Source organism: Castor canadensis, chromosome 16 (genome assembly GCF_047511655.1).
Source record: "Castor canadensis chromosome 16, mCasCan1.hap1v2, whole genome shotgun sequence".
NCBI lineage: Eukaryota > Metazoa > Chordata > Mammalia > Rodentia > Castoridae > Castor > Castor canadensis.
The window spans coordinates 57,416,505-57,429,196 of NC_133401.1; the positions used below are offsets into that span (position 1 = coordinate 57,416,505).

At 39.0% G+C, this 12,692-nt stretch overlaps 1 protein-coding gene across 10 annotated transcripts in view; it reads left to right on the forward strand.

Annotated features, from left to right (window-relative positions):
• LOC109690272 (immunity-related GTPase family M protein 1-like) overlaps positions 1-12,692 on the forward strand; it is a 218,440-nt gene that overhangs the window by 131,922 nt on the left and 73,826 nt on the right. For 2 of the 10 annotated variants that reach the window (XR_012442465.1, XR_012442471.1), the window contains exon 3: positions 1,019-1,088. The exons of 7 other annotated variants lie outside the window; for them this stretch is intronic. The gene's annotated coding sequence lies outside the window, so the exon portion shown is untranslated. The remainder of the gene's footprint in view (positions 1-1,018; positions 1,089-12,692) is intronic. One more of the 10 variants, XR_012442466.1, reaches the window with a different exon arrangement.

Sequence of the window (12,692 nt, forward strand, 5' to 3'; positions counted from 1 at the left end):
GTGTTCCATTCTGCAACCATCCCCAGCTCCAGAGAAATGAGCAAGAATGCCACAATCCTGACTGCCAAGCAGATTTAGTGATCTTACAGAAGTGCTTTACAGTTTATACACAGTTGAACATTCTTTACAGAGTTGTACATCCACAGACCCATATGAGCTGCCCAATTGCCTAAAAATATGGATACTGAACATCCCCGTTTCAAAGCTGAGAAAACTGAATCTTGGCATGGAAAAGTGGATGACCTTGTGGTACTTGTCAGTAATTATAGTGTTAATTAGAAGGTAAAGCCAGGATTCCAAAGCAGGTCTCCTTGGACCTAGCTCAGCACACTGATAGCAACACTATGTGCATGCATGCAAGTGTGCATGTGTGCCTGCACATTCCTCTTGAAGCCTCAGCTCATTCCTGTGAGCTGGGCAAGCATCAAGCTAGTAGTCATTCCCCCACTGCTGGGAGCCACAGGGGTGAAAAGATGCTTGGGAGAGGAGAGCTGGGAATTTCCCATCAGGCTACTGGTTTATAGCAGAGCCATATTTATGCAGTTCTTCCTCTGCTCTTTGTATTTTTAATTGTACAATATTTGCATGCATTCTCTTTTCAAAAAAATTCTAATCCTAGAGTTAAGCCTGAAATCTTCTTTAATAATGACCTCCAAATCTCTTCCAGATGATGTTCTTCTTGGTCATTTTTATTTATATATTATATATTACATACATACACACACATGTGTGTAGCTACTGCACTGGGTATACAGGTATATGAAAATACATACACTGTCATTTCCTGGAATCATCCTGCCCATATAATTCTGCAGTTTTCTGTGTTCATGTGTCAGCCAGTCTTAGGAAGCCTTACTTGCTGAGGCACACAGCTTTACCACATTCTTCAATCACTGCAGAACATTTTTTGTTACACATGTCCCTTGTTTTGTAACCATCTTCTATTGATGAGCATTTACACATTTCCTCTGAGATTATTATATGCACATATTTGTTAAAACATATTGTGTTTCTCCAGACAGATAAGAGAGACAAGAAATGGGGTTGCTGGTGCACAGAGCATGTGTACCCTTCTTGCAGCAAGATAGGTAGGTAAAAGATGCAGCAGGCAGGTATGTCTCCTTTCTGAATCTTCTTTTCTGCCCTTACTCCTGCAACAGATCACTAATTAGTGACCTGGACTCCAACAGCTCACTAATAATAATTGCTAGCATTTATTGAGTGCTTACTGAAGGCTGGTTACTGTGTTAATCATGTGCATCATCTCATAATTTTCACAAAAATCCTAAGATGTAAGTTTTATTCCCACTTTACAGAAGGTAAAACTGAGGCATAAAATGATTTGTAATTTACACAAGGTAAGACAACAAGGAAGAGGCAGAGCCAGGATTCAAAATTGGTTTGACCATATAAAGCATTCTTAACCATTTCATTGTCATTATTACCCTCTGAACTAATAAGGGTGAAGGTGGGAGGAGACTAAGGCAAATGGAGAAGATGGAAGGGGTAAGTTTGGCTTTCCAGATCATTGTAATCAAGAGCTAATCTCTTGCAGGTGATTCTAGATAATGATAGAGTGAACATACATCCATAAGTAGACATGAGTTTCCTATCTCCATCCTGCACACAAGGGAAATTGTACCACCCACCCCCTCCCCATTGTAAAGGTGCAGGGTTAACTCTCTAGTGGTAGAGACGGTTTCCCACAGAGGATTCTTTCTTCTTTGTCTCCAAATATTTTGTGATCAATGTCACTCAACTGAAAGAGCTATGTAGGATTATGGGCTAGAATTCCTGACTGAATTGGGAGGTCAGGAATTAGGGCAGCAAAATCTCTGGCCCTTGTACTCAGACAAAGGACCTCTTCAGTCTCCTGGTCCAACCTCCCAAAGCACAGGACCATGCAACCCAGTCTCCATTTCTTTCTTTACGGGATACTGAAGAGGAAGCCCAACCTCCAGCATTGGTGGCCTCACCACCTGTCCAAGATTTGTTGCTTCCAAAGCAGACCCACTAGGCTCCTTGAAACCTCTCTAGGGCAGAAAGCCCTGACCATCCCAAATGTGCAGGGACAGTGCAAAGGGGAAGACAGCATGAATGAAGCCAGCCATCTTCAGTAACCATGAATGTCACTCCAGAGATGACCTGTGGGGAGCCCTAGATCTTGCTCACACACCTGTTTTCAACAGTTCTCTGAGACACAAAAGATACCTCACAATGTGTCCCTAGGAGGCCTGTTGCTAATGGAAGTAAAAGATACAATAGACATAAAGCCTCCTGATACCAACTTTTGAAACAGACCTTCTGGTTTGTTATTTGTTTTTCCCTTATTTGGTTTTGTACATTATAGATGTATAAATAAAATGTACTTATTTATGATAAACAACATAGAAGAAATTTTAAAACCAAAATACACAGAAATCTTTTCCTATGATGAATCATTTAACAGTTTGATATTCATCCTTCCAGATGATTTTAGGAACATGATAACCAAATCTTGAGTGCTGTATATGTGACTCCATTCTAAACACTGCATACATATTAACCCATGTAATCATCAAAACAATCCTGTAAAGCATATATTATTATGCATGTCATTGTATAGATGAGGTTCAAGAAATTTCCTAGGGTCGCCCAAACAGATATAGCAGTGCCAGGTTGGCTTCAGAGAATGTTTTTCTACTACAGTAATAAGCTATTTGTGCTGTACAGAACTGGACTTATTCTAAACAACATATTGTGTGACATTCTCTTATCACCCAGCCATGCATTATGGAACTGATCCACTTCTTATGATCATTTGGCTGACTTCCTTTTGAGAACACAAAGCTCTCAACTTTCCACAAGCAGCTTTACCTATGTTCTTAGCTCCTTTACTGCCCACAAGTTGAATCCAACCCAAAATGGATTTCTTGTTGTCCAGGAAGACTCTTATGTACCCGTGGTATTTCCAAAGCCTGCAAAACTTGCTTTCCTCAGAAAAGGCACATGAACCAGTAGTGTATCCCAACTAGTCTGATTTGAACCCTGCTTCTGTCACTTCCTTGCTATAGGCTCTTGGCAGTTTGCTCTACCTGTCTGAGCCTCCAGTTCCCAGTTTTAAAAACTGGGTTAAGCTACTCAAGAAGCAGAGGTCAGGAGGATCATGTTTGGAGGCCAACCCTGGGAAAAAGTTACCAAGACTGCATCTCAATCAATAAGCCAAATGTGATGGGGCACACCTGTGATCCCAGCTACTCAGGAGGTACAGGCAGGTAGGAGGATCATGGTCAAAGCCTGGTCCTGGGCAAAAACACAAGACCCTACCTGAAAAACAGCTAAAGCAAAAAGAGGCTGGTCTCAAGTGGTAGAGTATCTACCTAGCAACTGTGAGGCTTTAAACTCAACACCTCAGTACCACCACAAAAAACAAAACACAGGGATAATAACTTCACTATTAGGAAATTAAGTCTAGTATCAATGCATTTTTCCTAGAAGAGCACAAGCTTCTAAAATTGATATTTTCCTCTTCATGCCCATCATCTGACTTCCTCCATGAAGCTTCCACTGGGTTGCCAGTGTCCCTACCCTCACCTGAGCATGGACTCCCTGTTCAAAGTCACCTTGGAAACATAGGCATTACCTGCCACTCAGTTTTCTCAAAGCACTCTTACATACATTTGGGACCTTTCTAGCTTTCTGCTGCACTGTAAGCCCTTCAGTGGCCAAGAACTTAATGGATTTCTTGGTGTGTGTGAAGCACAAAGATGGGACACATTCTCCACCTGCTTCACTTCCCTCTCATAAGCATTATTAGCCAGTGGTTCATGTATATTAGAAATAGGGTTTGTTGAGTCAAATCATTTTCTCCCTATACACTTGCTCTCCTTCTTTTCTCATCAGTTCTGAAGGATTGCAACCAACCAACCCAAATCACTACTGTTTTCACCATGACCATTTGCTCCCAGAAATGGGTCAAGGTGAGACTGTAAGCTCAATATGGTGACTCAGTACTGGCTCCCTAGTGTTGCACTGAGTCATTCAGACTTATCCTTGCTACCTCCCAGGGTATGTCCAAGCTCTGGGTCTCCCCAAAAATCTGAGCCATCGCAGACAAGGCTGCCTCCCCCCATGCCCCAGGCCTGTAGGGAGGCCCCTTCCACAGGACCAGGAAAGCTTTCTAAAATGATTATATCTGCGCAGAAAACATGAACTTCATTTGAGATGGTTTTCTCAATGTGACCTAAAATTACCAGAAAAGGAAATTTCTCCACAGGATCTAGAAAAGGATTGCATTATACCCACAGAAAGGGGAGTGGAAGGAATTCATTGAATAGGCCTTGGATTGTAAAAAACTATACTTCCTGAAAAATAGAGTGATGAAGCTCAGTAAAGGACATAATGCTCCATGCTGCCTCAAAACTGGACAGCCTAGAGATGAAAACAAGGGTTTCCTCTCACTGCAAACACTGCTCTGAGTTCATAGCTCAGTCTTAGTTTTCTGAGACTAAAACAAGTTTGGACTATATACAGACCACAGTCCTTCAATGGTGACCATGTCACTGGGATAAGGCTTAAATTGAAGTGGCCCGTAGAAGATCTGGCAGCTGGACACACTAGCTTAGGAATAAAACAACCCAGAATACTGTTTATACCACCTGCTATGTGTATGCCTTGGAGCACTATTATTATTAAAAATTCAAAGTCACAGTTTTCCTGATATATGAAATGAGAATGACAATTATCCCTTTGTGACAAGTCACCATTAAGTGTTCAATGAGAGAAAGGCATGTTGAATATTAGCTCTGCATAGGGCAGAAAATTGTACAAAGCAGGAAAACCATTAAGATTGTAATTAAAGTGGACTAGGTCCAAAGTTGGAGGGGTATAACAAGTAGTCTGACTGCCTAAGATGGTGGGAAAATATAGAGTGGAAGACAATTTCACAGGACTCAGGACAAATAAACTGGGCCATAGAGAATGACTAATTCACCCAGGTCAAATAGTGTCAAGACAATGATGCAGGCAAAGGAAGAAGGCATTCAGAACAGGCCATCAGATGACTCTGAACTCAAGGACAAGAGGTGGGCAGTTCTCCATGCTGTACCTCAGGGTCAACCCAGTCCTGCTCTTCCCTGTTCCCTTCCAAAGGGCCTTCTAAACATTGGAAGCCCATATGAGAGTGGATAATTTGTTTATCCTACAAAAAATTTACTAATTTCTACCATAAGCCAGCAATTATTCTGTGGATAGATACATGGAGGAACAGAAGAGTCATGGACCCTGCCTTAAATAGCTTTATTTCTAGAAGGGGTTCAAACAAGTAAATAAATGGGGAACTTGAATTAGAATGACTATTATCAAGTACAGAAGCAACAAAAAATATGTTTGAGGATGTTGGGGAAAAGGAACTCTCATACACTGTTGGTGGGAATGTAAGATAGTGCAACCACTGTGGAAAACAGTGTGCAGGCTTCTCAAAAAATGAAAAATAGAGGTATCATATGATCCAACAATACCACTCCTAGTGATAAATCCTGAAGAAATGTAAGTCAGGATACAATAATGATACACCCATATTTAGTGCAACATTATTCACAATGGCCAAGCTATGGAAACAGCCCCACAACTGATGAATGGATTTAAAAAATGTTTTATTTATATAGAATGGAATTTTATTCAGCCATCAAGAATGAAATTATGCCATTTGTAGGTAAATGGATGAAATTGAAAACATCACCTTAAGTGAAGTTAGCCATGTTCAGAAAGCCAAAAGCTGCATCTTTTCTTTTATATGTGGAATATAGGCCCAATACAAACACACGCAATAGTATACATACATAGAAATATATAGAGAACATGTATCCAAAAGTGGGGCTGGTAGAGGAGAACAGGGAAGAGTAAGAGAAGGAAGGAAAGAAAGATGCTGTATAATTACAAAGCACATCACATCTGTGGAGAAACAAAACATGAGGTAACATACTGAAAGCCATTAAACAACACAGGATATTGGGGAAAGGGCAAGGAAGTGTAGTGATGGGGGATTACACTGATTTATATACAATGCATGTACAAGTATGTATCAGGGCAAAACTCCCACTGAACTATGAACAGACACTTAAACAATGAAGGACAAGAATGAAAAGCAGGTCATGCTAAAGGTAGGATGGGGAAGGTAAAAGAAAGTAAAGAACATGCATATGGTTGATGTACTTTCTATACAAAAATGAATATTTTAAACTTGGTGAAATCACCATGAGAAGGGGACTAAGTTAGAATGGAGAAAATGGAGGAATGAACCAATTTGGGATACAAAACATATACGCATGGAAACATATATAATGAAACTCACTGTAATATATATATATATATTTAAAAAACCCCCTAAAATATCTTTTTCCTCAAACACAGAGGACAGGAATATAAATCAGGTCCTGTCTGGGTATTTATACCAGTGATACCAGTGGGAGTATTTAAGGAAAGAATGTAGGACAGGAAATATGGTAGAAATATCATGTACTCATGTATGGAAATGGAAAAATGAGTTTTGTTGAAAATATTATAAGAGTGGGAGAAGGAGGGATAAAGGAGAATGATGGAGGGGGTGAATTTAACTAAGATATATTGCAAGTATATTTTGTAAGGGGAGAGAGAGAGAGAAGGAGAGAGAGAGGGAAAGAGAGAGAGGAGAGAGACAGAGAGAGAGAGAGAGAGAGAGAGAGAGAAGAGAAGAGAAGAGAAGAGAAGAGAAGAGAAGGAGAGAAAGAGAGATGGAAAGAATTATCTGGCCCAATTCCTTAAGTTCCCAGGGAGAACTGATACCATAAGGAAAAGTCCTTGTCCAATGTCACAGTGGATTAATGCCCAGCCTAAATTAGAACAGAGGGCTCCAAGTCTCTTATCCCCACAACAACATTTCCTAAAATCTACTAAGTATTCTACTGCTAGTGGGAAGAACAAATATCAATGTACAAGGATAGATTTATTTTAGGCATTATAAATTTTCTTTTACCAGTTACCAGTTTTACCAATTTCATTATAATACTGATAATGTTTAAGGTAAAAGTACAAATTGAAAAATACATTAAATAACACTCCATAAGTCAAGAACAACTTGGGCATGACATGCAACTGGTTTGGGTTTGGAAAATACTTGCTTAGATGCTGTGGTTGGAGAAAATGGAAAATATCACTAGCATTTGTGAAACTGGGTAGGTTCTGAGCAAAACCTAACTTCACCTGTCAGTCCCAAACAGTATCTCAAGACAGGTTATGGACAGAAGCTATAATTCAAATTCAAATTATTGGAGAAAAGATGGCACATCTTGATAAAAAGTGGGCACATTAAGCAGGCAGAGCACATATTGTAGCGGGAATAAAGGGGTCATGACACCAAGATCTGGAAGCAACACTTTATTGGTGGCACCACGACTCAGTGGGATAACTCCCAAAGTCTGAGCCCCAAACACAGTAGGGCTATTACATTTATACATTACCAGGTTTTGAGTACATCAAGGCTCGGGGTCAATGTATGCTCATTGGAGGACAGCTTCTACATTCTTAATTTGGATACAACTCTGTCTCTACCAGGACAAGAAAAGGGGACAAGGGGTCCTTACTTTTTTTTTCTATTCATTTACTTATATGTGCATACATTGTTTGGGACATTTTTCCCTCATGCCCCCCAGTCCTCTATCTCTCCTCCCCGGCCCCTTCACTTCCAGACAGAATCTGTTCTGCCCTTTACTCCAATTTTTTTTAAAGAGAAGACATAAGCAATAATAAAAAAGACAAAGCATTTTTGCTAGTTGAGATAAGGATAGCTATACAGAGAGATTCCTACCATTGAGTCCATGCACAAGTGTGTTACAACCTGAATTGATTCATCTCTATCTGACCTTTCCAATAATTCCTGATCACCTTCCCATATTAACCACTGTTGCTTCAAGGTTACTGTATTAATTCCTCTACAGTGGGGACATGAAACACTTTCAAGTTTTGGGTTTCCTACCTATTCCCCTACCTCCAATATGTGCTCTTCCTTTAGTGTGTGACCCAAAACCAAAACATCCCTGCAATTTCCCCAGATCTAAAGTCCACATATGAGGGAGAATATATCATTTTTGGTCTTCTGAGACTGGCTAACCTCGTTCAGGATGATGTTCTCAATTTCCATCCATTTACTTGCGGATGGTAAGATTTCATTGTGCTTAATGACGGAGTAAATTCCATTGTGTATAAATACCACATTTCCTTAATCCATTCATCAGTAGTGGGCATCTTGGATGTTTCCATAACTTGGCTATTGTGAATAGTGTGGCAATAAACATGGATGTGCAGGTGCCTCTGGAGTAACCTCTGTTACATTCCTTTGGGTATATCCCTAGAAGTGGGCTTGCTGGATCATATGGCCGATCTATGTTTAGATTTTTAAGAAGCCTCTCTATTTTTTTTCAAAGTGGTTGCACTAGTTTGCATTCCCACCAGCAGTGTAAGACGGTTCCTTTTTCCCCTCACCCTTGCCAACAACTGTTGTTGTTGGTGTTTTTGACGATAGCTATTCTAACAGGGGTGATGTGGAATCTTTTTTTTTTTTTACCTTCAGATTTGTTTTAATGTTTTATTATTCACACGTACATACAAGGCTTGGGTCATTTCTTCCCCCTGCCCCCACCCCCTCCCTTACCACCCCCTCCGCTCCCTCCCTCTCCCCCCCACCCCCTCAATACCGGGCAGAAACTATTTTGCCCTTATCTCTAATTTTGTTGAAGAGAGAGTATAGGCAGTAATAGGAAGGAACAAGTGTTCCTGGTTGAGATAAGGATAGCTATACAAGGAGTTGACTCACATTAATTTCCTGTGCATGTGTGTTACCTTCTAGGTTAATTCTTTTTGATCTAACCTTTTCTCTAGTTCCTGGTCACCTTTTCCTATTGGCCTCAGTTGCTTTAAGGTATCTGCTTTAGTTTCTCTGCGTTAAGGGCAACAAATGCTAGCTAATTTTGAGGTGACTTACCTATCCTCACCCCTCCCTTGTGTGCTAAAGCTTTTATCATGTGCTCAAAGTCCAATCCCATTGTTCTGTTTGCCCTTGATCTAATGTCCACATATGAGGGAGAACATACGATTTTTGGTCTTTTGGGCCAGGCTAACCTCACTCAGAATGATGTTCTCCAATTCCATTCATTTATGAGCAAATGATAACATTTCGTTCTTCTTCATGGCTGTATAAAATTCCATTGCATATAGATACCACATTTTCTTAATCCATTTGTCAGTGGTGGGGCATCTTGGCTGTTTCCATAACTTGGCTATTGTGAATAGTGCCGCAAAAAACATGGGTGCGCAGATGCCTCTGGAGTAACCTGTGTCACAGTCTTTTGGGTATATCCCCAAGAGTGGTATTGCTGGATCAAATGGTAGGTCAATGTTTAGCTTTTTAAGTAGCCTCCAAATTTTTTTCCAGAGTGGTTGTACTAGTTTACATTCCCACCAACAGTGTAAGAGGGTTCCTTTTTCCCTGCATCCTTGCCAACACCTGTTGTTCATGGTGTTGCTAATGATGGCTATTCTGATAGGGGTGAGGTGGAATCTTAGTGTGGTTTTAATTTGCATTTCCTTTATTGCTAGAGATGGTGAGCATTTTTTCATGTGTTTTTTGGCCATTTGAATTTCTTCTTTTGAGAAAGTTCTGTTGAGTTCACTTGCCCATTTCTTTATTGGTTCATTAGTTTTGGGAAAATTTAGTTTTTTAAGTTCCCTATATATTCTGGTTGTCAGTCTTTTGTCTGATGTGTAGCTGACAAATATTTTCTCCCACTCTGTGGGTATTCTCTTTAGTTTAGAGACCATTTCTTTTGATGAACAGAAGCTTTTTGGTTTTATGAGGTCCCATTTATCTATGCTATCTCTTAGTTGCTGAGCTGCTGGGGTTTCATTGAGAAAGTTCTTACCTATACCTACTAACTCCAGAGTATTTCCTACTCTTTCCTGAATCAACTTTAGAGGTTGTGGTCTGATATTAAGATCCTTGATCCATTTTGAGTTAATCTTGGTGTAGGGTGATATACATGGATCTAGTTTCAGTTTTTTGCAGACTGCTAACCAGTTTTCCCAGCAGTTTTTGTTGAAGAGGCTGCTATTTCTCCATTGTATATTTTTAGTTCCTTTGTCAAAGACAAGTTGGTTATAGTTGTGTGGCTTCATATCTGGGTCCTCTATTCTGTTCCACTGGTCTTCATGTCTGTTATTGTGCCAGTACCATGCTGTTTTTATTGTTATTGCTTTGTAATATAGTTTGAAGTCAGGTATTGTGATACCTCCTGCATTGTTCTTTTGACTGAGTATTGCCTTGGCTATTCGTGGCCTCTTGTGTTTCCAAATAAATTTAACAGTAGATTTTTCAATCTCTTTAATGAATGTCATTGGAATTTTGATGGGAATTGCATTAAACATGTAGATTACTTTTGGGAGTATCGACATTTTTACTATGTTGATTCTTCCATGAGCATCGGAGATCTCTCCACTTTCTATAGTCTTCCTCAATCTCTTTCTTCAGAAGTGTATAGTTTTCTTTGTAGAGGTCTTTCACATCTTTTGTTAGGTTTACACCTAGGTATTTGATTTTTTTTTGAGGCTATTGTAAATGGAATTGTTTTCATACATTCTTTTTCAGTTTGCTCATTAGTGTATAGAAATGCTAATGATTTCTCTATGTTGATTTTATATCCTGCTACCTTGCTGTAACTATTGTTGATGTCTAGAAGCTTCTGAGTAGAGTTTTTTGGGTCTTTAAGGTATAGGATCATGTCGTCTGCAAATAGGGATATTTTGACAGTTTCTTTACCTATTTGTATTCCTTTTATTCCTTCTTCTTGCCTAATTGCTCTGGTTAGGAATTCCAGTACTATGTTGAATAGGAGTGGAGATATTGGGCATCCTTGTCTGGTTCCTGATTTTAGAGGGAATGGTTTCAGTTTTTCTCCATTATGTATAATGCTGACTGTAGATTTGTCATATGTAGCTTTTATCATGTTGAGGTACTTTCCTTCTATTCTTAGTTTTCTTAGAGCTTTTATCATGAAATGGAGTTAGATCTTATCAAAGGCTTTTTCTGCATCTAATGAGATGATCAAGTGTTTTTTGTCTTTGCTTCTGTTAATGTGGTTTATTACATTTATTGATTTTCATATGTTAAACCACCCCTGCATTCCTGGGATGAAACCTACTTGGTCATGGTGAATAATCTTTTTGATGTGTTGTTTAATTTGGTTTGCCATTATTTTGTTGAGGATTTTTGCATCAATGTTCATTAAGGAGATTGGCCTATAGTTCTCCTTTTTGGAGCTGTCTTTGCCTGGTTTTGGGATAAGCGTATACTGGCTTCATAAAATATGTTAGGCAGTTTTCCTTCCCTTTCTATTTCATGGAACAGTTTAAGGAGGGTTGGTATCAGTTTTTCTTTAAGGGTCTGATAGAATTCAGCAGAGACTCCATTGAGTCCTGGACTTTTCTTTTTGGGGAGACTCTTGATTGCTGCTTCAATTTCATTTTGTGTTATAGGTCTATTCAGGTGATTAATTTCCTCTTGGTTCAGTTTTGGATGATCATATGTATCTAGAAATCTGTCCATTTCTTTAAGATTTTAAAATTTATTTGACTATAGTTTCTCAAAGTAGTCTCTGATGATTTCCTGGACTTCCATGGTGTTCGTTGTTATCTCCCCTTTTGCATTCCTGATTCTACTAATTTAGGTTTTTAGTCAGATTTGCCAGGGGTCTGTCGATGTTGTTTATTTTTTCAAAGAACAAACTTTTTGTTTCATTAATTCTTTGTATGGTTTTTTGGTTTCTATTTCATTGATCAGCTCTTATTTTTATTTTTTCTCTCCTATTTGTTTTGGGATTAGCTTGTTCTTGTTTTTCTAGGAGTTTGAGATGTATCATTAGTTCATTGATTTGGGATCTTTCAGTCTTTTTAATATATGAACTCATGGCTGTAAACTTTCCTCTCAGGACTGCCTTTGCTGTGTCCCATATGTTCTGGTAGGTTGTGTTTTCTTTTTCATTTACGTACAGGAACTTTTTAATATCCTCTTTTATTTCATCAATTATCCATGGTTCATTAAGTAACGAGTTATTCAGTTTCCTGTTGTTTGCATGGTTTTTGTCTTTACTTTTGTTGTTGAGTTCTACTTTTACTGCATTGTGATCATATAGTATGCATGGTATAATTTCTATTTTCTTATATTTGCTGAGACTTGCTTTGTGCCCTAGGATATGATCTATTTTGGAGAAGGTTCCATGGGCTGCTGAGAAGAAAGTATATTGTGTAGAGATTGGATGAAATATTCTGTAGACATCAACTAGGTCTATTTGATCTATTGTATATTTTAGTTCTTGGATTGCTTTATTGATTTTTTGTTTGGATGTCCTATCTATTGATGATAATGCGGTGTTAAAGTCTCAAACAACCACTGTGTTGGAGTTAATATATGCTTTTAGGTCTTTCACGTTTCTTTGATGAAATTGGGTCCGTTGACATTGGGTGCATAGACGTTGTTGTATTATTTCCTTTTGGTCTATTTCCCCTTTTATTAGTATGGAATGTCCTTCTTTATCTCATTTGATCAATGTAGGTTTGAAGTCTACTTTGTCAGAGATAAGTATGGCTATTCCTGCCTGTTTTGGGGGGCCATTGGCTTGGTAAATCTT